The following is a 9,811-nucleotide window of genomic DNA, read 5'->3' as shown; positions in this document are numbered from 1 at the left end:
GATTATGAGACTGACGCGCTGCCTACTGCGCTAACAAGGCACTGTGCCCTAATCCGATGCATTTCAGAAGAACGTTGTTATTACAATGTCTTCTTGCAACTGACTAAAATATTTCAAGTGCCGTTGCTTCCAAACGCCCAATAGGTGCTTCCGAGGCACAACTAACGGCACAGGTTCCACCGAGACTTGAACTCGGATCGCAGGATTCAGAGTCCTGAGTGCTAACCATTACACCATGGAACCTACAGAGGCTCTTCCGAGGTTCGCTTCGCGGAAACAGCAATTATTCCGCCCGGGCTCGAACCGGGGACCTTGCGCGTGTTAAGCGCACGTGATAACCACTACACTACGGAATCTGGCAACTAACAAGCGACATGTTTTTGCTTTTTTCTCTAGCTATTTTAGCCTTGTATTGCTTTCCTTCGTCATCGGTTCCAAAATTCATTGGATTCCGTAGTGTAGCGGTTATCACGTGCGCTTCACACGCGCAAGGTCCCCGTTTCGAGCCCGGGCGAAATCATTGTTGAGTTGCTAGTTTTGTAATAGGCGTCAAACATTTGATTCACTGCGGCTTTTAAAAGCCTTGCCCTGTGTGAGGATCGAACTCACGACCTTCAGATTATGAGACTGACGCTCTGCCTACTGCGCTAACAAGGCACTGTGCCCTAATCCGATGCATTTCAGAAGAACGTTGTTATTACAATGTCTTCTTGCAAATGACTAAAAATTTGAAGTGCCGTTGCTTCCAAACGCCCCATAGGTGCTTCCAAAGCACAAATACCGGCACAGGTTCCACCGAGACTTGAACTCGGATCGCAGGATTCAGAGTCCTGAGTGCTAACCATTACAACATGGAACCTACAGAGGCTCTTTCCGAGATTCGCTTCGCGGAAACATCAATGATTCCGCCCGGGCTCGAACCGGGGACCTTGCGCGTGTTAAGCGCACGTGATAACCACTACACTACGGAATCTGGAAACTAACAAGCGACATGTTTTTGCTTTTTTCTCTAGCTATTTTAGCCTTGTATTGCTTTCCTTTGTTATCGGTTCCAAAATTCATTGGATTCCGTAGTGTAGCGGTTATCACGTGCGCTTTACACGCGCAAGGTCCCCGGTTCGAGCACGGGAGGAATCATTGTTGAGTTGCTAGTTTTGTAATAGGCGTCAAACATTTGATTCACTGCGGCTTTTAAAAGCCTTGCCCTGTGTGAGGATCGAACTCACGACCTTCAGATTATGAGACTGACGCGCTGCCTACTGCGCTAACAAGGCACTGTGCCCTAATCCGATGCATTTCAGAAGAACGTTGTTATTACAATGTCTTCTTGCAAATGACTAAAATATTTCAAGTGCCGTTGCTTCCAAACGCCCAATAGGTGCTTCCAAGGCACAAATAACGGCACAGGGTCCACCGAGACTTGAACTCGGATCGCAAGATTCAGAGTCCTGAGTGCTAACCATTACACCATGGAACCTACAGAGGCTCTTCCGAGGTTCGCTTCGCGGAAACATCAATGATTCCGCCCGGGCTCGAACCGGGGACCTTGCGCGTGTAAAGCGCACGTGATAACCACTACACTACGGAATCTGGCAACTAACAAGCGACATGTTTTTGCTTTTTTCTCTAGCTATTTTAGCCTTGTATTGCTTTCCTTCGTCATAGGTTCCAAAATTCATTGAATTACGTAGTGTAGCGGTTATCACGTGCGCTTCACACGCGCAAGGTTCCCGGTTCGAGCTCGGGCGGAATCATTGTTGAGTTGCTAGTTTTGTAATAGGCGTCAAACATTTGATTCACTGCGGCTTTTAAAAGCCTTGCTCTGTGTGAGGATCGAACACTCGACCTTCAGATTATGAGACTGACGCGCTGCCTACTGCGCCAACAAGGCACTTTGCCCTAATCCGATGCATTTCAGAAGAACGTTGTTATTACAATGTCTTCTTGCAAATGACTAAAATATTTGAAGCGCCGTTGCTTCCAAACGCTCAATAGGTGTTTCCGAGGCACAAATAACGGCACAGGTTCCACCGAGACTTGAACTCGGATCGCAGGATTCAGAGTCCTGAGTGCTAACCATTACACCATGGAACCTACAGAGGCTCTTCCGAGGTTCGCTTCGCGGAAACATCAATGATTCCGCCCGGGCCCGAACCGGGGACCTTGCGCGTGTAAAGCGCACGTGATAACCACTACACTACGGAATCTGGCAACTAACAAGCGACATGTTTTTGCTTTTTTCTCTAGCTATTTTAGCCTTGTATTGCTTTCGTTCGTCATAGGTTACAAAATTCATTGGATTCCGTAGTGTAGCGGTTATCACGTGCGCTTCACACGCGCAAGATCCCCGGTTCGAGCCCGGGCGGAATTATTGTTGAGTTGCTAGTTTTGTAATAGGCGTCAAACATTTGATTCACTGCGGCTTTTAAAAGCCTAGCCCTGTGTGAGGATCGAACTCACGACCTTCAGATTATGAGACTGACGCGCTGCCTACTGCGCTAACAAGGCAATGTGCCCTAATCCGATGCATTTCAGAAGAACGTTGTTATTACAATGTCTTCTTGCAAATGACTAAAATATTTGAAGTGCCGTTGCTTCCAAACGCCCAATAGGTGCTTCCAAGGCACAAATAACGGCACAGGGTCCACCGAGACTTGAACTCGGATCGCAAGATTCAGAGTCCTGAGTGCTAACCATTACACCATGGAACCTACAGAGGCTCTTCCGAGGTTCGCTTCGCGGAAACATCAATGATTCCGCCCGGGCTCGAACCGGGGACCTTGCGCGTGTAAAGCGCACGTGATAACCACTACACTACGGAATCTGGCAACTAACAAGCGACATGTTTTTGCTTTTTTCTCTAGCTATTTTAGCCTTGTATTGCTTTCCTTCGTCATAGGTTCCAAAATTCATTGGATTACGTAGTGTAGCGGTTATCACGTGCGCTTCACACGCGCAAGGTTCCCGGTTCGAGCTCGGGCGGAATCATTGTTGAGTTGCTAGTTTTGTAATAGGCGTCAAACATTTGATTCACTGCGGCTTTTAAAAGCCTTGCTCTGTGTGAGGATCGAACTCTCGACCTTCAGATTATGAGACTGACGCGCTGCCTACTGCGCCAACAAGGCACTTTGCCCTAATCCGATGCATTTCAGAAGAACGTTGTTATTACAATGTCTTCTTGCAAATGACTAAAATATTTGAAGCGCCGTTGCTTCCAAACGCCCAATAGGTGCTTCCGAGGCACAAATAACGGCACAGGTTCCACCGAGACTTGAACTCGGATTGCAGGATTCAGAGTCCTGAGTGCTAAGCATTACACCATGGAACCTACAGAGGCTCTTCCGAGGTTCGCTTCGCGGAAACATCAATGATTCCGCCCGGGCTCGAACCGGGGACCTTGCGCGTGTAAAGCGCACGTGATAACCACTACACTACGGAATCTGGCAACTAACAAGCGACATGTTTTTGCTTTTTTCTCTAGCTATTTTAGCCTTGTATTGCTTTCCTTCGTCATAGGTTACAAAATTCATTGGATTCCGTAGTGTAGCGGTTATCACGTGCGCTTCACACGCGCAAGGTCCCCGGCTCGAGCCCGGGCGGAATCATTGTTGAGTTGCTAGTTTTGTAATAGGCGTCAAACATTTGATTCACTGCGGCTTTTAAAAGCCTAGCCCTGTGTGAGGATCGAACTCACGACCTTCAGATTATGAGACTGACGCGCTGCCTACTGCGCTAACAAGGCAATGTGCCCTAATCCGATGCATTTCAGAAGAACGTTGTTATTACAATGTCTTCTTGCAAATGACTAAAATATTTGAAGTGCCGTTGCCTCCAAACGCCCAATAGGTGCTTCCGAGGCACAAATAACGGCACAGGTTCCACCGAGACTTGAACTCGGATCGCAGGATTCAGAGTCCTGAGTGCTAACCATTACACCATGGAACCTACAGCGGATCTTCCGAGGTTCGCTTCGCGGAAACATCAATGATTCCGCCCGGGCTCGAACCGGGGACCTTGCGCGTGTAAAGCGCACGTGATAACCACTACACTACGGAATCTGGCAACTAACAAGCGACATGTTTTTGCTTTTTTCTCTAGCTATTTTAGCCTGGTATTGCTTTCCTTCGTCATAGGTTACAAAATTCATTGGATTCCGTAGTGTAGCGGTTATCACGTGCGCTTCACACGCGCAAGGTCCCGGTTCGAGCCCGGGCGGAATCATTGTTGAGTTGCTAGTTTTGTAATAGGCGTCAAACATTTGATTCACTGCGGCTTTTAAAAGCCTTGCCCTGTGTGAGGATCGAACTCACGACCTTCAGATTATGAGACTGACGCGCTGCCTACTGCGCTAACAAGGCACTGTGCCCTAATCCGATGCATTTCAGAAGAACGTTGTTATTACAATGTCTTCTTGCAAATGACTGAAAATTTGAAGTGCCGTTGCTTCCAAACGCCCCATAGGTGCTTCCAAAGCACAAATAACGGCACAGGGTCCACCGAGACTTGAACTCGGATCGCAAGATTCAGAGTCCTGAGTGCTAACCATTACACCATGGAACCTACAGAGGCTCTTCCGATGTTCGCTTCGCGGAAACATCAATGATTCCGCCCGGGCTCGAACCGGGGACCTTGCGCGTGTAAAGCGCACGTGATAACCACTACACTACGGAATCTGGCAACTAACAAGCGACATGTTTTTGCTTTTTTCTCTAGCTATTTTAGCCTTGTATTGCTTTCCTTCGTCATAGGTTACAAAATTCATTGGATTCCGTAGTGTAGCGGTTATCACGTGCGCTTCACACGCGCAAGGTCCCCGGTTCGAGCCCGGGCGGAATCATTGTTGAGTTGCTAGTTTTGTAATAGGCGTCAAACATTTGATTCACTGCGGCTTTTAAAAGCCTAGCCCTGTGTGAGGATCGAACTCACGACCTTCAGATTATGAGACTGACGCGCTGCCTACTGCGCTAACAAGGCAATGTGCCCTAATCCGATGCATTTCAGAAGAACGTTGTTATTACAATGTCTTCTTGCAAATGACTAAAATATTTGAAGTGCCGTTGCCTCCAAACGCCCAATAGGTGCTTCCGAGGCACAAATAACGGCACAGGTTCCACCGAGACTTGAACTCGGATCGCAGGATTCAGAGTCCTGAGTGCTAACCATTACACCATGGAACCTACAGAGGATCTTCCGAGGTTCGCTTCGCGGAAACATCAATGATTCCGCCCGGGCTCGAACCGGGGACCTTGCGCGTGTAAAGCGCACGTGATAACCACTACACTACGGAATCTGGCAACTAACAAGCGACATGTTTTTGCTTTTTTCTCTAGCTATTTTAGCCTGGTATTGCTTTCCTTCGTCATAGGTTACAAAATTCATTGGATTCCGTAGTGTAGCGGTTATCACGTGCGCTTCACACGCGCAAGGTCCCGGTTCGAGCCCGGGCGGAATCATTGTTGAGTTGCTAGTTTTGTAATAGGCGTCAAACATTTGATTCACTGCGGCTTTTAAAAGCCTTGCCCTGTGTGAGGATCGAACTCACGACCTTCAGATTATGAGACTGACGCGCTGCCTACTGCGCTAACAAGGCACTGTGCCCTAATCCGATGCATTTCAGAAGAACGTTTTTATTACAATGTCTTCTTGCAAATGACTGAAAATTTGAAGTGCCGTTGCTTCCAAACGCCCCATAGGTGCTTCCAAAGCACAAATACCGGCACAGGTTCCACCGAGACTTGAACTCGGATCGCAGGATTCAGAGACCTGAGTGCTAACCATTACAACATGGAACCTACAGAGGCTCTTTCCGAGATTCGCTTCGCGGAAACATCAATGATTCCGCCCGGGCTCGAACCGGGGACCTTGGGCGTGTTAAGGGCACGTGATAACCACTACACTACGGAATCTGGAAACTAACAAGCGACATGTTTTTGCTTTTTTCTCTAGCTATTTTAGCCTTGTATTGCTTTCCTTTGTCATCGGTTCCAAAATTCATTGGATTCCGTAGTGTAGCGGTTATCACGTGCGCTTTGCACGCGCAAGGTCCCCGGTTCGAGCACGGGAGGAATCATTGTTGAGTTGCTAGTTTTGTAATAGGCGTCAAACATTTGATTCACTGCGGCTTTTAAAAGCTTTGCCCTGTGTGAGGATCGAACTCACGATCTTCAGATTATGAGACTGACGCGCTGCCTACTGCGCTAACAAGGCACTGTGCCCTAATCCGATGCATTTCAGAAGAACGTTGTTATTACAATGTCTTCTTGCAAATGACTAAAATAATTGAAGTGCCGTTGCTTCCAAACGCCCAATAGGTGCTTCCAAGGCACAAATAACGGCACAGGGTCCACCGAGACTTGAACTCGGATCGCAAGATTCAGAGTGCTGAGTGCTAACCATTACACCATGGAACCTACAGAGGCTCTTCCGAGGTTCGCTTCGCGGAAACATCAATGATTCCGCCCGGGCTCGAACCGGGGACCTTGCGCGTGTAAAGCGCACGTGATAACCACTACACTACGGAATCTGGCAACTAACAAGCGACATGTTTTTGCTTTTTTCTCTAGCTATTTTAGCCTTGTATTGCTTTCCTTCGTCATAGGTTCCAAAATTCATTGGATTACGTAGTGTAGCGGTTATCACGTGCGCTTCACACGCGCAAGGTTCCCGGTTCGAGCTCGGGCGGAATCATTGTTGAGTTGCTAGTTTTGTAATAGGCGTCAAACATTTGATTCACTGCGGCTTTTAAAAGCCTTGCTCTGTGTGAGGATCGAACTCTCGACCTTCAGATTATGAGACTGACGCGCTGCCTACTGCGCCAACAAGGCACTTTGCCCTAATCCGATGCATTTCAGAAGAACGTTGTTATTACAATGTCTTCTTGCAAATGACTAAAATATTTGAAGCGCCGTTGCTTCCAAACGCCCAATAGGTGCTTCCGAGGCACAAATAACGGCACAGGTTCCACCGAGACTTGAACTCGGATCGCAGGATTCAGAGTCCTGAGTGCTAACCATTACACCATGGAACCTACAGAGGCTCTTCCGAGGTTCGCTTCGCGGAAACATCAATGATTCCGCCCGGGCCCGAACCGGGGACCTTGCGCGTGTAAAGCGCACGTGATAACCACTACACTACGGAATCTGGCAACTAACAAGCGACATGTTTTTGCTTTTTTCTCTAGCTATTTTAGCCTTGTATTGCTTTCCTTCGTCATAGGTTACAAAATTCATTGGATTCCGTAGTGTAGCGGTTATCACGTGCGCTTCACACGCGCAAGATCCCCGGTTCGAGCCCGGGCGGAATCATTGTTGAGTTGCTAGTTTTGTAATAGGCGTCAAACATTTGATTCACTGCGGCTTTTAAAAGCCTAGCCCTGTGTGAGGATCGAACTCACGACCTTCAGATTATGAGACTGACGCGCTGCCTACTGCGCTAACAAGGCAATGTGCCCTAATCCGATGCATTTCAGAAGAACGTTGTTATTACAATGTCTTCTTGCAAATGACTAAAATATTTGAAGTGCCGTTGCTTCCAAACGCCCAATAGGTGCTTCCAAGGCACAAATAACGGCACAGGGTCCACCGAGACTTGAACTCGGATTGCAAGATTCAGAGTCCTGAGTGCTAACCATTACACCATGGAACCTACAGAGGCTCTTCCGAGGTTCGCTTCGCGGAAACATCAATGATTCCGCCCGGGCTCGAACCGGGGACCTTGCGCGTGTACAGCGCACGTGATAACCACTACACTACGGAATCTGGCAACTAACAAGCGACATGTTTTTGCTTTTTTCTCTAGCTATTTTAGCCTTGTATTGCTTTCCTTCGTCATAGGTTCCAAAATTCATTGGATTACGTAGTGTAGCGGTTATCACGTGCGCTTCACACGCGCAAGGTTCCCGGTTCGAGCTCGGGCGGAATCATTGTTGAGTTGCTAGTTTTGTAATAGGCGTCAAACATTTGATTCACTGCGGCTTTTAAAAGCCTTGCTTTGTGTGAGGATCGAACTCTCGACCTTCAGATTATGAGACTGACGCGCTGCCTACTGCGCCAACAAGGCACTTTGCCCTAATCCGATGCATTTCAGAAGAACGTTGTTATTACAATGTCTTCTTGCAAATGACTAAAATATTTGAAGCGCCGTTGCTTCCAAACGCCCAATAGGTGCTTCCGAGGCACAAATAACGGCACAGGTTCCACCGAGACTTGAACTCGGATTGCAGGATTCAGAGTCCTGAGTGCTAACCATTACACCATGGAACCTACAGAGGCTCTTCCGAGGTTCGCTTCGCGGAAACATCAATGATTCCGCCCGGGCTCGAACCGGGGACCTTGCGCGTGTAAAGCGCACGTGATAACCACTACACTACGGAATCTGGCAACTAACAAGCGACATGTTTTTGCTTTTTTCTCTAGCTATTTTAGCCTTGTATTGCTTTCCTTCGTCATAGGTTACAAAATTCATTGGATTCCGTAGTGTAGCGGTTATCACGTGCGCTTCACACGCGCAAGGTCCCCGGTTCGAGCCCGGGCGGAATCATTGTTGAGTTGCTAGTTTTGTAATAGGCGTCAAACATTTGATTCACTGCGGCTTTTAAAAGCCTAGCCCTGTGTGAGGATCGAACTCACGACCTTCAGATTATGAGACTGACGCGCTGCCTACTGCGCTAACAAGGCAATGTGCCCTAATCCGATGCATTTCAGAAGAACGTTGTTATTACAATGTCTTCTTGCAAATGACTAAAATATTTGAAGTGCCGTTGCCTCCAAACGCCCAATAGGTGCTTCCGAGGCACAAATAACGGCACAGGTTCCACCGAGACTTGAACTCGGATCGCAGGATTCAGAGTCCTGAGTGCTAACCATTACACCATGGAACCTACAGAGGATCTTCCGAGGTTCGCTTCGCGGAAACATCAATGATTCCGCCCGGGCTCGAACCGGGGACCTTGCGCGTGTGAAGCGCACGTGATAACCGCTACACTACGGAATCTGGCAACTAACAAGCGACATGTTTTTGCTTTTTTCTCTAGCTATTTTAGCCTTGTATTGCTTTCCTTCGTCATAGGTTCCAAAATTCATTGGATTACGTAGTATAGCGGTTATCACGTGCGCTTCACACGCGCAAGGTTCCCGGTTCGAGCTCGGGCGGAATCATTGTTGAGTTGCTAGTTTTGTAATAGGCGTCAAACATTTGATTCACTGCGGCTTTTAAAAGCCTTGCTCTGTGTGAGGAACGAACTCTCGACCTTCAGATTATGAGACTGACGCGCTGCCTACTGCGCCAACAAGGCACTTTGCCCTAATCCGATGCATTTCAGAAGAACGTTGTTATTACAATGTCTTCTTGCAAATGACTAAAATATTTGAAGCGCCGTTGCTTCCAAACGCCCAATAGGTGCTTCCGAGGCACAAATAACGGCACAGGTTCCACCGAGACTTGAACTCGGATCGCAGGATTCAGAGTCTTGTGTGCTAACCATTACACCATGGAACCTACAGAGGCTCTTCCGAGGTTCGCTTCGCGGAAACATCAATGATTCCGCCCGGGCTCGAACCGGGGACCTTGCGCGTGTAAAGCGCACGTGATAACCACTACACTACGGAATCTGGCAACTAACAAGCGACATGTTTTTGCTTTTTTCTCTAGCTATTTTAGCCTTGTATTGCTTTCCTTCGTCATAGGTTACAAAATTCATTGGATTCCGTAGTGTAGCGGTTATCACGTGCGCTTCACACGCGCAAGGTCCCCGGTTCGAGCCCGGGCGGAATCATTGTTGAGTTGCTAGTTTTGTAATAGGCGTCAAACATTT

The 9,811-nt window shown here is 47.9% G+C and overlaps 32 non-coding genes across 32 annotated transcripts; 7 read left to right on the top strand and 25 right to left on the bottom strand.

Moving 5' to 3' along the window:
• Window positions 1–171: 171 nt before the first annotated feature.
• Window positions 172–243, bottom strand: Trnaq-cug (transfer RNA glutamine (anticodon CUG)). The gene has a single exon. It is a non-coding gene; the product is annotated as a tRNA-Gln (tRNA).
• A 40-nt stretch (window positions 244–283) lies between these two features.
• Trnav-aac (transfer RNA valine (anticodon AAC)) lies at window positions 284–356 on the bottom strand. The gene has a single exon. It is a non-coding gene; the product is annotated as a tRNA-Val (tRNA).
• A 544-nt stretch (window positions 357–900) lies between these two features.
• Window positions 901–973, bottom strand: Trnav-aac (transfer RNA valine (anticodon AAC)). Its single transcript has one exon. It is a non-coding gene; the product is annotated as a tRNA-Val (tRNA).
• Window positions 974–1,201: 228 nt separating this feature from the next.
• Trnam-cau (transfer RNA methionine (anticodon CAU)) lies at window positions 1,202–1,274 on the bottom strand. The gene has a single exon. It is a non-coding gene; the product is annotated as a tRNA-Met (tRNA).
• Window positions 1,275–1,517: 243 nt separating this feature from the next.
• Window positions 1,518–1,590, bottom strand: Trnav-uac (transfer RNA valine (anticodon UAC)). The gene has a single exon. It is a non-coding gene; the product is annotated as a tRNA-Val (tRNA).
• Window positions 1,591–2,022: 432 nt separating this feature from the next.
• Window positions 2,023–2,094, bottom strand: Trnaq-cug (transfer RNA glutamine (anticodon CUG)). The gene has a single exon. It is a non-coding gene; the product is annotated as a tRNA-Gln (tRNA).
• A 40-nt stretch (window positions 2,095–2,134) lies between these two features.
• Window positions 2,135–2,207, bottom strand: Trnav-uac (transfer RNA valine (anticodon UAC)). Its single transcript has one exon. It is a non-coding gene; the product is annotated as a tRNA-Val (tRNA).
• A 544-nt stretch (window positions 2,208–2,751) lies between these two features.
• Window positions 2,752–2,824, bottom strand: Trnav-uac (transfer RNA valine (anticodon UAC)). The gene has a single exon. It is a non-coding gene; the product is annotated as a tRNA-Val (tRNA).
• Window positions 2,825–3,368: 544 nt separating this feature from the next.
• Window positions 3,369–3,441, bottom strand: Trnav-uac (transfer RNA valine (anticodon UAC)). Its single transcript has one exon. It is a non-coding gene; the product is annotated as a tRNA-Val (tRNA).
• Window positions 3,442–3,873: 432 nt separating this feature from the next.
• Window positions 3,874–3,945, bottom strand: Trnaq-cug (transfer RNA glutamine (anticodon CUG)). The gene has a single exon. It is a non-coding gene; the product is annotated as a tRNA-Gln (tRNA).
• A 40-nt stretch (window positions 3,946–3,985) lies between these two features.
• On the bottom strand, window positions 3,986–4,058 carry Trnav-uac (transfer RNA valine (anticodon UAC)). The gene has a single exon. It is a non-coding gene; the product is annotated as a tRNA-Val (tRNA).
• A 91-nt stretch (window positions 4,059–4,149) lies between these two features.
• On the top strand, window positions 4,150–4,221 carry Trnav-cac (transfer RNA valine (anticodon CAC)). The gene has a single exon. It is a non-coding gene; the product is annotated as a tRNA-Val (tRNA).
• Window positions 4,222–4,285: 64 nt separating this feature from the next.
• On the bottom strand, window positions 4,286–4,358 carry Trnam-cau (transfer RNA methionine (anticodon CAU)). The gene has a single exon. It is a non-coding gene; the product is annotated as a tRNA-Met (tRNA).
• A 242-nt stretch (window positions 4,359–4,600) lies between these two features.
• Trnav-uac (transfer RNA valine (anticodon UAC)) lies at window positions 4,601–4,673 on the bottom strand. The gene has a single exon. It is a non-coding gene; the product is annotated as a tRNA-Val (tRNA).
• Window positions 4,674–4,764: 91 nt separating this feature from the next.
• Trnav-cac (transfer RNA valine (anticodon CAC)) lies at window positions 4,765–4,837 on the top strand. The gene has a single exon. It is a non-coding gene; the product is annotated as a tRNA-Val (tRNA).
• Window positions 4,838–5,105: 268 nt separating this feature from the next.
• On the bottom strand, window positions 5,106–5,177 carry Trnaq-cug (transfer RNA glutamine (anticodon CUG)). Its single transcript has one exon. It is a non-coding gene; the product is annotated as a tRNA-Gln (tRNA).
• Window positions 5,178–5,217: 40 nt separating this feature from the next.
• Window positions 5,218–5,290, bottom strand: Trnav-uac (transfer RNA valine (anticodon UAC)). The gene has a single exon. It is a non-coding gene; the product is annotated as a tRNA-Val (tRNA).
• A 91-nt stretch (window positions 5,291–5,381) lies between these two features.
• On the top strand, window positions 5,382–5,453 carry Trnav-cac (transfer RNA valine (anticodon CAC)). The gene has a single exon. It is a non-coding gene; the product is annotated as a tRNA-Val (tRNA).
• Window positions 5,454–5,517: 64 nt separating this feature from the next.
• Window positions 5,518–5,590, bottom strand: Trnam-cau (transfer RNA methionine (anticodon CAU)). Its single transcript has one exon. It is a non-coding gene; the product is annotated as a tRNA-Met (tRNA).
• A 407-nt stretch (window positions 5,591–5,997) lies between these two features.
• Trnaa-ugc (transfer RNA alanine (anticodon UGC)) lies at window positions 5,998–6,070 on the top strand. Its single transcript has one exon. It is a non-coding gene; the product is annotated as a tRNA-Ala (tRNA).
• Window positions 6,071–6,450: 380 nt separating this feature from the next.
• Window positions 6,451–6,523, bottom strand: Trnav-uac (transfer RNA valine (anticodon UAC)). The gene has a single exon. It is a non-coding gene; the product is annotated as a tRNA-Val (tRNA).
• A 432-nt stretch (window positions 6,524–6,955) lies between these two features.
• On the bottom strand, window positions 6,956–7,027 carry Trnaq-cug (transfer RNA glutamine (anticodon CUG)). The gene has a single exon. It is a non-coding gene; the product is annotated as a tRNA-Gln (tRNA).
• A 40-nt stretch (window positions 7,028–7,067) lies between these two features.
• Trnav-uac (transfer RNA valine (anticodon UAC)) lies at window positions 7,068–7,140 on the bottom strand. The gene has a single exon. It is a non-coding gene; the product is annotated as a tRNA-Val (tRNA).
• A 91-nt stretch (window positions 7,141–7,231) lies between these two features.
• Trnav-cac (transfer RNA valine (anticodon CAC)) lies at window positions 7,232–7,304 on the top strand. Its single transcript has one exon. It is a non-coding gene; the product is annotated as a tRNA-Val (tRNA).
• Window positions 7,305–7,684: 380 nt separating this feature from the next.
• Window positions 7,685–7,757, bottom strand: Trnav-uac (transfer RNA valine (anticodon UAC)). The gene has a single exon. It is a non-coding gene; the product is annotated as a tRNA-Val (tRNA).
• Window positions 7,758–8,189: 432 nt separating this feature from the next.
• On the bottom strand, window positions 8,190–8,261 carry Trnaq-cug (transfer RNA glutamine (anticodon CUG)). Its single transcript has one exon. It is a non-coding gene; the product is annotated as a tRNA-Gln (tRNA).
• Window positions 8,262–8,301: 40 nt separating this feature from the next.
• Window positions 8,302–8,374, bottom strand: Trnav-uac (transfer RNA valine (anticodon UAC)). The gene has a single exon. It is a non-coding gene; the product is annotated as a tRNA-Val (tRNA).
• A 91-nt stretch (window positions 8,375–8,465) lies between these two features.
• Trnav-cac (transfer RNA valine (anticodon CAC)) lies at window positions 8,466–8,538 on the top strand. The gene has a single exon. It is a non-coding gene; the product is annotated as a tRNA-Val (tRNA).
• Window positions 8,539–8,806: 268 nt separating this feature from the next.
• Window positions 8,807–8,878, bottom strand: Trnaq-cug (transfer RNA glutamine (anticodon CUG)). The gene has a single exon. It is a non-coding gene; the product is annotated as a tRNA-Gln (tRNA).
• Window positions 8,879–8,918: 40 nt separating this feature from the next.
• On the bottom strand, window positions 8,919–8,991 carry Trnav-cac (transfer RNA valine (anticodon CAC)). The gene has a single exon. It is a non-coding gene; the product is annotated as a tRNA-Val (tRNA).
• A 544-nt stretch (window positions 8,992–9,535) lies between these two features.
• On the bottom strand, window positions 9,536–9,608 carry Trnav-uac (transfer RNA valine (anticodon UAC)). Its single transcript has one exon. It is a non-coding gene; the product is annotated as a tRNA-Val (tRNA).
• Window positions 9,609–9,699: 91 nt separating this feature from the next.
• On the top strand, window positions 9,700–9,772 carry Trnav-cac (transfer RNA valine (anticodon CAC)). Its single transcript has one exon. It is a non-coding gene; the product is annotated as a tRNA-Val (tRNA).
• The last annotated feature ends 39 nt before the right edge of the window (window positions 9,773–9,811 follow it).

This window comes from Hydractinia symbiolongicarpus, chromosome 7 (assembly GCF_029227915.1).
Source record: "Hydractinia symbiolongicarpus strain clone_291-10 chromosome 7, HSymV2.1, whole genome shotgun sequence".
Lineage (NCBI taxonomy): Eukaryota > Metazoa > Cnidaria > Hydrozoa > Anthoathecata > Hydractiniidae > Hydractinia > Hydractinia symbiolongicarpus.
This window is presented reverse-complemented; position numbering and strand designations above follow the sequence as displayed.